This window comes from Schistocerca piceifrons, chromosome 3, assembly GCF_021461385.2.
Source record: "Schistocerca piceifrons isolate TAMUIC-IGC-003096 chromosome 3, iqSchPice1.1, whole genome shotgun sequence".
NCBI classification, from domain to species: domain Eukaryota; kingdom Metazoa; phylum Arthropoda; class Insecta; order Orthoptera; family Acrididae; genus Schistocerca; species Schistocerca piceifrons.
This window is the reverse complement of record NC_060140.1, coordinates 838963550-838979954: the sequence shown is the minus strand read 5'-3', so window position 1 is coordinate 838979954 and position 16405 is coordinate 838963550.

Sequence of the window (16405 nt, the reverse complement as noted above, 5' to 3'; positions counted from 1 at the left end):
TCTGAGAGATACACGCCGAATCGCGGTTGAGAAGTGGACAATGTGGACCAACAGTGCCATGATGTACTTGTGGGTAGTATGCTACGACGAATACCGGCATGCATCAATGCAAGAGGACGTGCTACTGGGTGTTAGAGGTACGGGTGTGTACAGCAATCTGGACCGTCACCTCTGAAGGTCCGGCTATATGGTGGTACAACATGCAAAGTGTGGTTTTCATGAACAATAAACGGGCGGAAATGATGTTTATGTTGATCTACATTCCAATTTTCTGTACAGGCCCCGGAACTCCCGGAACGGTGGTGATGCAAAATTTTTTTTGATGTGTGTATAAGCCCGCCCAGCTAGCCGCGCGGTGTAACACGCTGCTTCCGGAGTGGGAAGGCGTGCTGGTCCCCGGCACGAATCCGCCCAGCGGATTCCTCGACGAAGTAGCTAGAAGCTGACGACGGTAGACTTACGAAACAAGGGAGATGTAAGCGACCCAATAGAATAGCGGTGTGGCTGAGCCGCGGGCTGCGCTCACGCAGTAATACCGTCGACATGTCGGTTCACGACGGGCCCCGGAGTCCTGGCCGGCCGGAGTGGCCGTGCGGTTCTAGGCGCTACAGTCTGGAGCCGAGCGACAGCTACGGTCGCAGTTTCGAATCCTGTCTCGGGCATGGATGTGTGTGATGTACTTAGGTTAGTTAGGTTTAATTAGTTCTAAGTTCTAGGCGACTGATGACCTCAGAAGTTAAGTCGCATAGTGCTCAGAGCCATTTTGAACCGGAGCCCTGCAAAAGCGTCAGCTTGACGCTCTTGCGGACCACAGCAGATCAGCTGGCCGCGGCCTGGTGCAGTGACCGGCGGAAGTCGATTTTATTGTATGGCGAGGACCCGTAGTCCAATGTCCGCCCAGCTAGCCGCGCGATCTAACGCGATGGGTGGACTGCTGTGGCCTGTTGTGGGGTCCTGAACCACTAAGGGCTTCGGCGCAACGAAGCCTCTCCGTCGTTTCTAGGTCCTCGGTTCAATACACAACACATATACCCTTTGTTGTTTCACAATAGCAAATCGCCATAACTAGACCAGCATGCTTACTACATGTTATTGCATAACTCCTTGTTAGGTATTGCATTTAAATTACATATTCATATTCATTCATAAGAAAACATTAACAAATAATGACAAAATATATGACATAAAAATTACTCCATTACTCAAAATTAAATCATTAATACTGCGAAAATTTCTTATGTTAGACACTATGTTGCTGTGTCACAATTTTTGTAGTAGAGCTCAGGATTCGCTTAGCAAAATTATTTTTGTAGTGGGCATGGAGGCTCACGAGTGTCTTGTACGTGCAGCCACTGACTTTGTCCGAAAAGTGTAGGACAGAATTTCTGCTTTCTGCCCCACTGTAAAAGAGAAAAGTGCGTTATTGTTTAATCACTGTAGATTCTGTAAGAGGACAGAGATTGTTAGTACTTTTATGATTTTTTTTTTCATTGCACACAAGTTGGCAGGCAGCAGAGATTGGTTAACGAGAATCGTGTGGTGGCAGAAACAGGAAGATTTTGAGGCGGAAAGCATATTAACACTCAGTGCTAGAGCGCCAGGGGGAGGACACTTCACCCTAGAGCTCCAGCGTCTGTAGACAATGCTTTAGCTGCTGGTCGTTTCGATACCATCTCAGAGCCAATCACAGATGCTGGTGCCGAACTAATAACTTTCCGCTACCACTGCAGCCATTCTCTGCATTTGTGTTTTAGAAAGATGGTTATCGTGTGCAACGTTTGTGCATGACGTTACGAGATGGACGTGAAGTCATTTATTTCCAGTTAGAGTTTCCTTTAGTGAAGTAATTCACGCACTTAGCTAGTGAACTCAACATGCTCTTAGAAAAGGGAACTCGTGCTCTTATGCACTTTTGTGAGTCGAGTCTTTCCTTTAATACGCTAACCAATTTCGCAGTCGTTGACGGTTTACATGAACACAGCTAACTGTACGTCTACATCTACATCTACATGGATACTCTGCAAATGACATTTAAGTGTCTGCCAGAGGGTTCATCGAACCACCTTCACAATTCTCTATTATTACAATCTCGTATAGCTGCGCGGAGAGAACTAGTATCTATATCTTTCCATACGAGCTCTGATTTCCCTTATTTTACCATGGTGATAGTTTCTCCCTGCGTAGATCGGCGTCAGCAAAATATATTCGCATTCGGAAGAGAAAGTTGGTGATTGGAATTCCGTGAGAACATTCCGCCGCAACGAAAGACGCCTTTGTTTTAATGCTGTCCATCCTAAATCCAGTATCATTTCAGTGACACTCTCTCCCATATTTCGCGATAATATAAAACGTGCTGCCCTTCTTTGAACTTACTCGATGTACGCCGTCAGTTCTATCTGGTAAGGATCCCACACCGCGCAGCAGTATTCTAAAAGAGGACGGACAAGCGTAGTGTAGGCAGTATCCTTAATAGATCTGTTACATTTTCTAAATGTCCTGCCAACAAAACGCAGCCTTTGGTTATCCTTCCCCACATCATTTTCTATGTTCCTTCCAGGTCTACCCACCTGTGCCAAGGTATTATCGAGTATGTTTAACAATTCATGTGAACCACTGCGCACTTATATCTAATTCTATAATGTATTCAGTGTTAGAAGTCAAGTCAATGCGCTTTAGCCTATAAAGGGGACTTTATTGTGACCTTTGGTTTCATTTAATATTTAGACGAAACCCTTTCTCATTATACCTACAGGGTGTTACAAAAAGGTACGGCCAAACTTTCAGGAAACACTCCTCACTCACAAAGAAAGAAAATATGTTATGTGGACATGTGTCCGGAAACGCTTACTTTCCATGTTAGAGCTCATTTTATTACTTCCCTTCAAATCACATTAATCATGGAATGGAAACACACAGCAACAGAACGTACCAGCGTGACTTCAAACATTTTGTTACAGGAAATGTTCAAAATGTCCTCCGTTAGCGAGGATACATGCATGCACCCTCCGTCGCATGGAATCCCTGATGCGCTGTCGCAGCCCTGGAGAATGGTGTATTGTATCACAGCCGTCCACAATACGAGCACGAAGAGTCTCTAAATTTGGTACCGGGGTTGCGTAGACAAGAGCTTTCAAATGCCCCCATAAATGAAAGTCAAGAGGGTTGAGGTCAGGAGAGCGTGGAGGCCATGGAACTGGTCCACCTCTACCAACCCATCGGTCACCGAATCTGTTTTTGAGAAGCGTACGAACACTTCGAGTGAAATGTGCAGGAGCTCCACTGTGCATGAACCACATGTTGAGTCGTACTTGTAAAGGCACATGTTCTAGCAGCACAGGTAGAGTATCCCGTATGAAATCATGATAACGTGCTCCATTGAGCGTAGGTGTAAGAACATGGGGCCCAATGAAGACATCACCAACAATGCCTGCCCAAACGTTCACAGAAAATCTGTGTTGATGACGTGATTTGCACAATTGCGTGCGGATTCTCGTCAGCCCATACATGTTGATTGTGAAAATTTACAATTTGATCACGTTGGAATGAAGCCTCATCGGTAAAGAGAACATTTGCACTGAAATGAGGATTGACAGATTGTTGGATGAACCATTCGCAGAAGTGTACCCGTGGAGGCCAATCAGCTTCTGATAGTGCCCGCACACGCTGTACATGGTACGGAAACAACTGGTTCTCCCGTAGCACTCTCCATACAGTGACGTGGTCAACGTTACCTTGTACAGCAGCAACTTCTCTGACGCTGACATTAGGGTTATCGTCAACTGCACGAAGAATTGCCTCGTCCATTGCAGGTGTCCTCGTCGTTCTAGGTCTTCCCCAGTCGCGAGTCGTTGGCTGGAATGTTCCGTGCTCCCTAAGACGCTGATCAATTGCTTCGAACGTCTTCCTGTCGGGACACCTTCGTTCTGGAATGGAAATCTGTCTCGATACAAACGTACCGCGCCACGGCTATTGCCCCGTGCTAAGCCATACATCAAATGGGCATCTGCCAACTCCGCATTTGCAAACATTGCACTGATTGCAAAACCACGTTCGTGATGAACACTAACCTGTTGATGCTACGTACTGATGTGCTTGATGCTAGTATTGTAGAGCAATGAGTCGCATGTCAACACAAGCACCGAAATCAACACTACCTTCTTACAATTGGGCCAACTGGCGGTGAATCGAGGAAGTATAGTACATACTGACGAAGCTGAAATGAGCTCTAACATGGAAATAAAGCGTTTCCGGACACATGCCCACATAACATCTTTTCTTTATTTGTGTGTGAGGAATGTTTCCTGAAAGTTTGGTCGTACCTTTTAGTAACACCCTGTATATGAGCTATGTCACCCATGTTTCATGTTTAATCGGCCCATCGCTGTTCGGATTCAGATGTTGAGTGGCATCCGTTGTGACTTTGTCTTAACACCCCATATGATTTTATGGTGAGGGGGCTATTCGCTGTATAGGCCACCGGATTGAGATCTCGGTAGCATCATGGAGGTATGCTTAAATCTCAGCTGTAGTCTCACACATTCCATTATCTTCTTCCACACCTCTGCATAAAGGTTCTCCAATCGCCTGTGGCGATCTCGACTTCATCACCTCCATTCCGTTGTCAGCCAAGCCAAGTGCAGTAAGAAATAATAATAACCAACAGTGGGCGCTGCTTTAGCGCAGCTCTGCCCTCAGCCAACATTTAAAATGTAGACAAACAGTTCTTAATATTAAAATAGGGTTAGAATTACAACCTCACCTGTGATAATAATACACTTATGTCCAGAAAAAATAGAACACCGTGAATGACTACACATGCAAATGCCGTGTGGCTAGGGCCTCCCGTCGCGTAGACCGTTCGCCTGCTACAAGTCTTTCGAGTTGAGGCCACTTCGGCGACTTACATGTCGATGGGGGTGAAAAGATGATGATGAGGACAACTCAACACCCAGTCCCTAAGCGGAGAAAATCTCCGGCCCAGCCGGGAATCGAACCCGGGCCATTAGGCATGACATTCCGTGGCGCTGACCACTTAGCTACCAGAGGCGGACGTGACTAGAGACAGAACGTTCATATTCACAGGACGTGTACAGTGGTATGCTCTGCAGAAATCATTAGCATTTCAGTCACCTCTGATCAGCATGTGTCCTGTTGCCTAATAGGCATAGCCCTAAAAACTTGTTCCGTGAGTCATGGCACCGATGCATATAAGGTGCGAATTGTATAGTGTGATATAGCCAGCCATGCTGCATTCGCCTGGTTCCAAAGTTCATCTGTGGTGTTTGGTGTGAGTTAACGAGCATTGTGCTCTCATTTAAATATATGGCCGAAAGAGTCAGTCTTCAGGAATTGTGAAACGAACCCTGTCGTTCAGGACCGTGTGCCACAAAGAGTGCAGATGCACCACGAGATGGGGAAACTCACAGCGTCTATTGTCTATTGAGGCCTAAGCGCTGTAGTGCGCGAGTGAGACTAGCGAGAACGCACGTCATAGGGAAAACAAGTAGAAGGCGTTTCTGGCCAGGGAGACGTAGCATTGTTAAATATGGCGGACCTAAGATTGGCCACAAAGGGAAACATTTATGAAAACTATTTAATTCTGTAGTAGTGCAGGGAATGAAGCCACAGTAATTTTAATCTACTATCCTTCATAAAATTTCATGGTGATCCCAACAAAACTTGAATATTGATCATACTATAATAGTTTAGGATTAACTGTTAAAGTGAAGTTAACAAGTTCTGTAACAAAGACTCGAATGCCAAAATAGCATTTCATATAGAAGCGCATCATTAAAATGACAAACATTGTAAATATCAACTCTGTAACTTTATGTGTTTAAAAGATATAGTAAATTTAAATTATCAGTATTTTCAGTTAAGCATCAGATCATTATTTCCTCCACACAAAACACATTGAACGATGACAGCATAACACCTTATTGAATCATAAGGTAAAAGAATATTTGTTGTAAAGTTTAGTGCATAATAATTACTTTGTTCTTTATTTATTTATCAGAAAGCACGTTGGTGCAAGGCTACTGGCCGTGGCATTCAAAGATAAGAAGGATATTATATTAGTTTTATGTAAAAGAATTCAGCGTTTATTGTGTAATGGATGTTATTGTTACTTTATTTAGAACTTGAAAGTGGTCAAGCTTTGATTATTTAAATATGTTAAAATGTAAAATAATGTTAATAATCAGATGGATGGCTTCAGGAAAGGGAACTGCCCTAGTCAGTTGAGCGAGGATATTCGGCGCGCCGGAAACGCGGCCGGGGACGGGCAGAGGGACAGTGCTGGTGCAGATGCGAAAGCGGACAGTTCTGGTCTAGAGTCCAAAGGAGACAGTTCAGATTGAGACGCGAAAGCGGACAGTCGGTCTTTAGGCAGCTAGGAAGTGAAACGACTTAGAAAGTTTAGCGTTGTGTGGTATCGCGGAATTTAGTCTCTGACTGATGAGCAGCCACGAGTCTAGTGTGAATAACTCTTCGCGTAAATACCGAGGTGGAGTATTGGACTTGTCTTTCGCGATGAGATTGTGAATGATCGAACTGTGTCAAATGGATATGCGCTCGAGTGTAATAGTAATTCTAAATACGACCACTTTCGCTATTGGTTTTCTTTCTGAATAAACATTATTTTAACCAAATTGCAACTATGTGGCCTACATCATTTATGGGTCGTTAATTTAGTTCCCGATATTATTATTACCGTTATTATATGTTACATTAACTTTGTTTCATACAATTTTGCAAACTTGTCATCAGCCAGACAATTTAACCAAAAGTTCACGTGTCTAATTTAGGGCGTGAAATGCGACACGTGCGGTCCAACCCCTAGACGAGTTTGAGCCAAGATATTTCGACGAAGAGGAATCGCATGGCGGTCCGAACATCTTTGGGATGTTAGCTCGCATTGGGATTGGATCACAGTGCTGCACCCGTCGTTTCACCATATACCACATATTTTTGTCTGCCGAAATGTCTGGTGATCTCGCGGGCCAGGCTACAAGGCTGATATCCTGTGGCATCAATAAGGCACGTGTTAGTAGTCGTGCGTTGTCTTGCTGAAAATGGCGTCTGGGGTATTGTGCAGTAAGGGCATGGCTATGGGTCACAGGATGTCATTCAGGCAGTTCACATGCGCCACAGTGGCCTGGACACACACCTGCTGTGATTTGTGGTTGTACCCAACAGTACCTCACACCATAAGCCCCTGCGTTGACACAGCATGTCTTACGCGAATGCAGTCACTGTGACGCTGCTCCCCCTGCCTGCGGTTAACAAAACGAGGCCATCATTTTCAGATAAAATAACCTGGATTCGTCCGAGGACACTCTCTGATGCCATTGCTGTCCCCAGTGACGTCGTTCCATACACCATTGTCATCTAGCATATTTCTGCGCATTCCTCAGAGTTTGGCGGAGAAGTGGACGACGAGCATGTAACCCATGCCGTAATAAACGGCAACGGACTGTCACCCCCGATTGTGTACGATGTGTTCCACAGTTGCGCCAGAGCCGAGGAGGACGCATATCTCCCCTGCAATGCCATTCGGATGAAGTTGCAATCTTCTTGAGGTGTGGTTCTAGGCGTTTCAGTCTGGAACCGCGCGACCGCTACAGTCGCAGGCTCGAATCCTGCCTCCGCCATGGATGTATGTGATGTCCTTCGGTTAGTTAGGTTTAAGTAGTTCTAAGTTGTAGGGGACTGATGACCTCATATGTTAAGTCCCATAGTGCTCAGCCATTTGAACCATTAGTGGTACGGGTGGTGCTACCTGACCCAGCTCGTCGTGTTCTGTGGCCTTCCGTGAACCATTCTGCATACACCCATTGCGCTGCCGAAACGCTTCGTCGCACACGAGCAACAATTTCCCAGATGGATGCATTCTCTCATGCCAGTAATGTTCCCTCTTTCAAACTCACTGATTTGACGGTAGCGTTCGCGCACACGTCTGCGAGGCATTTTGCTCATCTGCTCAGTTCACACTGATCCATTACCTTCGGTTTATGGTGACAATGGGAGCCGCAGACATATTTTACCGGTAGGTGGTGTTGCGCCACGATATCGATGTTGACCTTGAACCCGCGGGCCTACGTGGTTCAGATGCTAATTATTTCTGCAAAACATACTAATGTACATTTCTGTGAATATGAACATCCTGTCTCTGGTCGTTCAAGGAGTTCTTTTTTTCTGAACATGAGCGTACTGGTACCTATAGGAAACTGAGTGCACCAAAATGGATAAACTATGTCTGCAAGAATAGACGTCAAATGATGTACGTCAAGCAAGATGACTGCTGCAAATTGTTTAGCTCTCTCGCTCTCTTATTTAACTGTTTTTACTACGTGTCACTTTTTTAACATATGCAAGGAGTAGCTAACATAATGTGATTTGAGCTGATCATGTTTAAATGACATTTATATTGATTTTTTGAAACATGCATTCGAAGCCTTTTGCTACTGCAGAAATTCTGAAGCGAATTCCTGCGAGTAAGGTGGGTGGGTGGGGAGGGGGGCGGGCAGCGATGCATGGAGTGGCGATCGTTGATGATTAAGCAATCTTAAATTTTTCTTGTACCGAAAACACCCACGAAATTTTTTCATCACTCGGGCCAGGGAACGATATGCTCTGGTTTATGATTTCTAACCACTGGTCTACGTTAGGTTTCCTTGTGCGGATTCATACAAGGGTGGCCTTTGCAAGATAAAAGTCTGATGCCTTACGCCAAAGTTCTGGATAACGTGTCTCGTGTGTGCTATCGTATCTGTCTTTTCCTTCTGAGTTAGTCGTCTGATTCGGAAAGAGACCTCAAACATCTCTTATGGGATTCAGGGTGGGAGGCGATTTGTTTCCTGTTCAAGGGCCGCTTCTGATCGGGGATTATCGTCTTGTAGGTTACAATGTCGCCGCAGTAGACTAAATCTACTATCCGACCCAACATGAAGATTATATTCTTCCACCGTTCTTCATACCAACACGAGCCTGATGTGATTCCACCTCAGCGCATGTGCCTCCGATTTCCCCTCTTCCAAAATGTTACCACTCCCTGCAGATCCTTAAACACTAAAGGTCGATCTGTTCGTTTCAGCCAGCAATTATTTTAGACAATTCATGTAATGGCTGTTGTGGGAACGTAGAATTTAGTACAATGTACCATGTACTTAGGGTAGGTTTATAATCTTAACCTAAGTAAACGAACTGGAGGCTTGCATGCGAATATAAATGCTTAAACAGCGGTAAACGGAGACTAAGTGAGACATCTTAAATGTTGTAAGCGGCTCAGTGAGTGCTGTAACAACGCAGACCAAAAAGAAAACGTAAAATCGTAGAAAATGCGTGTAACACAGATTAGCAACGGAATATACGAAAAATAATAGGTATTATTTTTTTTAATATAGATATCCCGCTCTAAACTCAACTCAAAAACGCAACATACACTTTTAGCCCGTGGAATAACTGCAAACAATCTAAAATGAAAATAAATTTATCAAAGTGGCATCAAACGGTTATATTGTTTCAATATAAATGATGCCACGAATTAAAATAACTTCCCATCAATGCCGTATATGGCCCTTATCATTCCCACATGACAAGCAAGTAGCGCCTCTTTCTTCCATTTAACGAATTTTAGAAATAAATTAGACTGAATAGACGCAGTGGTTCTTATGATCAACGAAATACAGCAAAATGGACAAAGTAAATCACTTTTGCCTAAAATACTTGCAACTCGTATCCAATATGCAGATCCGCAAGTCGGCCGACGTGAATTCGACTCTCTCCCAAAGACGGAAGTTTAGGTTCGCGGCTTACACATACAGAAGGAGCCATAAGGAGAGAGAATGCTGGCACGACTCCTGAAAGAAGTTACTACACCTGAGCAACCAATGCAATATTTTCCACATAGCATACCTAGGAGGAAAGCCATCAAACGTCAAAGCATGCATAGTCTAAAGATGTGCAACATTACGAAAGGAGTGAAAAATAGCCTAGACTGCTTTGAGTGTTATTGCTTCCGAGACGCATTTCAACGTGTCTGCTATGGCGGCACACATCCATTACCAGCACATTAACTTTGCAGACCTCAGGCTCCTATAGAACCTCTCGGCATCCTACTTATCTCGTAAACATGATCAGCAAACTCTCACCGTTTCTCTATTAATCAATAAATTTTAGGCCGCTGACACGATTCTACCAACACTTATACTGATGAGGCAAATCATCATAACCGTCTACATAACAGCGTGTCGGCCCAGCTTTGCAAAGCAATACTGCAGCGATTCTGCGTGGCAGGGATTCGGTGAATCCTTCCTAACTTTCCCGAAGTATGCCACGACAAATGTCTAGACACAGACTACGAAGTTCCCATAAGTTTCAGGACGGTGATTTGTGAATGCCAAACTGGCCCCAAATACTGTCCCATTTGTCTTCCATATTGTTCATATTAGGCCAATTTGGTGAGCAAGCCATCTATGAGAATTCACTGTCATACTCCTGTAATCACTATAGCATGTCTCTGACCTTGTGAAACGGACAGTTATCCTCCTGATGAATGCCCTCGCCGCTGGGGATGACATCAAGGATGAAGAAATTCAGGTGATCCACAGTAATGTTAACGTAGTCCAAAACTGTCGTGATGCCTTTGATTACTGCCATGAGACCCACGGAAACCCCAAGTGAACGTCCCTGACAACATAGTGACGCTGCTGTTAGCGTGCGTTCGTGGTGCGGTGCGCGATTTGAGCACGACGACATATCGGGACATGGCCATCGACCTGGTCCAACAGTAAACGTGATTCACACGACACATTTCCATTGACGTACAATCCAATCTTGATGATTATGTGCCCACTGCAGTCGTAACTGGCGACGTCGTTGGGTCAGTACGGGAACACATTAGGCTCGTCAGATGCAGAGTCCTATTTTCAGCAATGTACGCTGGATAATGTGCTGCGAAACACTTGTGCCTACACCAGCGCTCTACCCTGCCGCAAGCTCGGCCACAGATCGGCGCTTATCCCGCTTTGCGGAGCTGGCGATCATCCGACCTCCGCATTCTCCGATGAGGTACGGGCGTCCGATACCGTGTTACCTGCGCGTGGTTTCACCATCCATCAACCACTTTCACTGGATGCTCGCGACAGCAGCACGTGAACAGTTTCACCGTTTGCGAGATGCTGCTTCTCAGGCACGGGCCTATAACTGATATATCCGTGTCCTCAGACTGCGTGGCCGTTTTGCTGCCAAAAACTTTTTCCTGAAGCCGGTAAAAGATGTCCGCGCTCATTCCCATTAACCTGGCCTCTGACGTCATGCAGGAAAGAACTAACCCCTTGCTAGCATAAACTGACTCCCTCTGCCTCTCTCTCCCCCTCCCCTCTCTCCCGTAATCTCCCCCCCCCCCTCATCCATCTCTCTCTCTGTCTGTCTCTTCTATTCGTTTTTTTATTGTTGTTTATACTTAAGTCTCTCATACCTCACAGGCAAGTGGGCGTGGGTGAGCTGGCAGCAGTACAATTTTACATTCTCTGTCAGTGAAGGTTTAAATTACAAAATTGATTTAAATTTTTAGAAGATGAGTATTTAGAATATTTTTAAAATATAAATAATTAGAATGGTCACTTACGTTGAGAAATTAAATCTATAGTAACCACAGTTTTCTTTCAGTCACACTAAAGATGCTAAAACATTTTAAAAGAAGCACTTAGTTTCTCTGTGCAGAAAGAATGTACGCAGTACCAGCGTAAAAGAAGAACGCAGGAAGTAATAATAGAGTTTCCAGTAGCAAATCAGTGTTGGGATTGGTATATGGGGGAAGTCAACAAAGCTATGAGGATGGGAAAGCCGGCCGCTGTGGTCGAGCGGTTCTAGGCGCTTCAGTCCGGAACCGTGCTGCTGCTACGGTCGCAGGTTTGAATCCTGCCTCGGGCATGGATGTGTGTGATGTCCTTAGGTTAGTTAGGTTTAAATAGGGAACTGATGACGTCAGATGTTAAGTTCCATAGTGCTTAGAGCCATTTTTAGGATGGGAAGAATAGGAAAGAAAAGTCTGGAGTCTGACGTGGTTAAGAATGGAAGAGAGAGGATTTAACGAGTCAGTATTATACTGAAAATATTGATCACTGTAATCACGTGACAGTTCACTAATACAGTAAAGGTCGGGTCGTCGTAAATTGTAGAACACAGCCTTGGAATAATCCAGATCATCCAGGGTCGAGCAGTCTGTCAAAAATTTGTAACACAGCAACCCAAAACATGGTACACCCAGTAAACAGCGAGGTCACGAAAATACGGTGTAAGCGAGGCACAGACTTGAGCACAGCACGATTCGGGCGTCTTGCTGCTGCCTGGCGGCAGGGTTTTTTATCTCCAACTTGTCGTCAGCTGCCTGATCCACGTGATGACTCGCTGGCACCTCTTACAGGGCGCTGGAGAAGTCGTTGATTGCGAACTTTAAAGGGTTTGTCGTTGACTGCGAACTTTAAAGGGGTCGATCGCGCTGTTGGATGCCAGGGATGTAGCAGTTGGCAGTAGGGGGGAGGGGGGGACGACGACTGGTGCTGAAAGAAAGGAAGAATATTAGGATTTAATGTTCTGTTGATAAAAAGATCAGTAGAGCTGGAGCGCAACCTCGCATGAGCACGATAGTGAAGGAAATCAGCCGTGTCCTCTCAAACGGACCATTCCGGCAATGGCCTAAGCGATCTAAGGAAATCAAACCAAAACCTTAATATATGAACATTGTATGTGATATAAGACCAGTGTCATACCACTGCGCCACTTCGTTCTGTGGTAGGTGTTGAGGTGGATTTCGTGGTCTTGGTTAGCATTGTGTTGAAGATGATTGAACAGAATGTTGGTAGAGGATGAAGTTTATATAGTGTGAAATTGGAAGGATATGCACGTATTGGGATTGCAGAGAATCAGGACTGAAAATTGAGAGGAACAATATGAGTTGTTCTGTAAACATAGAGTATATTTAGGCTCTCATTCTGGATGGGGAGGGAGGAGAATATGATGAGATGGTAAAGGAATTTCTGTAGACGAGAGGAAGCAAGTAGAGATTGGAAAACTTGAATGTTTTGGAAGAATTTTGGGAAATAGTGGTGCGTCAGTAAAGAATATTGCTCTCAAGACTACTATAAAGTGTTACTCCAGTGTCTGGAGTCCGAATGAAGCACACATAAGAGCTAGTATCAAACGAATGCCGAGACGTCTTGCTAGTTCCGTAAGAGGTCGGTGTACCCCACATAAATGTGTAATTGTTCTCAGGGAACTTAAATGAGAACGAAAAATTTTGTGTAGGCGGTATTGAATAGCTTTCATAAAACTTAGGAGATGCATCATGCAATACGCAGCAATACTTATTTTAACAATCGGCTTTGGTCACACTCTGACCATTCTTGGATCATAAAAGTCGTTTTGAATCGTGCATTCCACAACTGCAACAACTGGTCACGCTTAAAACGCCCAGTTTTGGTATACTTACGGTATCATAAGTACGTTGATAAGACCTGAGCGAGTGTTTGTGTTACGTTTTAAATTGTTCAACCACCGGTAGTTTAGTGCAGGTACAAATAACTTGATACGTGCCCCGGGGAAGTGTATTGGAAGCCTTGTTGTTTACGCTGTATATTAATGACCTGTCCGTCAGTAGTAACCTCAGACATTTTGGAGGTGATGCAGTTATACAAAATGATGTACAGTCTGAAAAAAGATGCACAAATATTCATCCTTTATTGTATGATTATATGATAGCGGAACAAACACTGGTAGCAGTTACTTCTGTAAAATATCTGGGAGTATGCGTGCGGAACGATTTGAAGTGGAATGATCATATAAAACTAATTGTTGGTAAGGCGGGTACCAGGTTGAGATTCATTGGGAGAGTGCTTAGAAAATGTAGTCCATCAACAAAGGAGGTGGCTTACAAAACACTCGTTCGACCTATACTTGAGTATTGCTCATCAGTGTGGGATCCGTACCAGATCGGGTTGACGGAGGAGATAGAGAAGATCCAAAGAAGAGCGGCGCGTTTCGTCACTGGGTTATTTGGTAACCGTGATAGCGTTACGGAGATGTTTAATAAACTCAAGTGGCAGACTCTGCAAGAGAGGCGCTCTGCATCGCGGTGTAGCTTGCTCGCCAGGTTTCGAGAGGGTGCGTTTCTGGATGAGGTATCGAATATATTGCTTCCCCCTACTTATACTTCCCGAGGAGATCACGAATGTAAAATTAGAGAGATTAGAGCGCGCACGGAGGCTTTCAGACAGTCGTTCTTCCCGCGAACCATACGCGACTGGAACAGGAAAGGGAGGTAATGACAGTGGCACGTAAAGTGCCCTCCGCCACACACCGTTGGGTGGCTTGCGGAGTATCAATGTAGATGTAGATGTAGATTCAAACTTTCATTTGATTTCTAAGCGGTGGGAAGACTGACAGCTTGCTTTAAATTTTGAGGAATGTGAAACAGTGCACTTCACAAATCGAAAAAACGTAGTACCCCATGAGTACAATATCACTGAGTCGCAACTGAAGTAACTCAGTGCGTATACAAGTAAACCACAGCGGAACAATTTGTGAATAGACGGAAGGGAATTAGAGTTGCTGTCATCCCAAATGTCAGTCAAGAGAAGTCAGAATAACCTGTGTGTATATGTAAGGAAATGATTAAATAGGCTCAGTTGTGGACAGAATAAGTGGCAAACTCAGTTCGTTGGTTGGAGACTAGGAAATGCAATCATTCTATAAAGGAGACTGCTTACAGAACATTCGTGCACCACATCCTGGAATATTGCTCAAGCGTGTCGCACTCTTACCAAAAAGGACTAAGAGGGGATATTTTATTTATCGTGTCAGAAGCAAAGAAGCATACTACACATGGATACACAAATATTGCTCAAGCGTGTCGCACTCTTACCAAAAAGGACTAAGAGGGGATATTTTATTTATCGTGTCAGAAGCAAAGAAGCATACTACACATGGATACACAAATTAACCAGATCAGAATGTTAACCGAGAGAGATGGCGCAGTGGTTGGCACGCTGGACTCGCATTCGGGAGGATGACGGTTCAATCCTGATTTAGGTTTTCCATGAGTTCCTTAAATCTCTTCAGGCAAATGCTGGGATGGTTCCTTGAAAGGGCACGACCGACTTTCTTTCCAGTCCTTCCCTAAGCCTATGAGACCGATAACCTCGCTGTTTGGTCTCTTCCACCAAATCAACCCAGCCCCAACTCAACATAATATTGTTCATATTTGCAGCCATGCTACGGGTCTCTTATTAAAACATGTATAATTAAATACACTGACCTATAAAAAAAGGTGAACATCTTTGCACGCGTGCACGTTATCGACTGGTATGTAAATGGTTACAGTTGTAGTTCTCTGTGATAGGTAGCACAGTCACCAGAATGGATCAGTGTGGTTCGTGCTTGGTGTTGCTACTAGGCCTGGTAGGCTAATATAAGGGCGTGAACAGCGTCAGATGTTGAGTAACCACTGGGAAGGGCACGGAGGTAGCGTGTACATGTATGAAACAGCGTTATCAGCGCCTGACAGTGTTTCAGTGTGGCCCCAATGTGAGTCTCCGTTTCGCCAGCTGGTCTAATTTGTGGGGCGTTTGGGTGTGAAAGCGACCAGATGGAGGACTGCATAAGAACATCTGGGCAGGCAGGTAGCACAATCGTCATCAAGGTTCGGGTCAACTGTGTCTCACCACCATATGGGACCATCGCACCATATGATGCGCCGAGCACATCATGACCCCTTCACATCTGCGCCTGCCACTCAGAAGCAATGGAATAGCCGCAACAGTCTGTCTCATCCCGCACAATTGGTTGGAGACTAGCAGCAACCAGACTAGGTTGGTTGATTAGTTGGTTGGTTGATTTGGGGCAGGGGACCAGACAGTGAGGTAATCGCTCCCACCGGATTAGTGAAGGATGGGGAAGGAAGTTGACGTGCCGTTTCAAAGGAACCATCCTGCCATTTGCCTGAAGCGATTAGGGAAGCCACAGAAAACCTGAATCGGGATGGCCGGTCGCAGATTTGAACAGTCATCCTCCCGAATGGCAGTCCAGTGTGCTAACCACGGCTCCACCTCGCTAGATGGGGACTAGGTTACCGTCAGATGTAACAATTGGCTGCTTTCAACACTACAACACAAATGTCTGCTAATGAATGGCGTCGCATTGTGTTCAGCGAGGAATCGTGGTTCTGCACTTCACCACATGACCATCGTTGGTGAGTACGGCGATCACCTGGGCGGTTTCATTCTTCCAGTGTTTGGGACAGGCACAGCAGCGTTACTCCCAGTGTCATGGTGTGCTGAACCACCGCCTATAACTAGTAGTGACTGAGAGAACTCTAAAGGCACAGCGGTACATCCTGCGTCCTCAT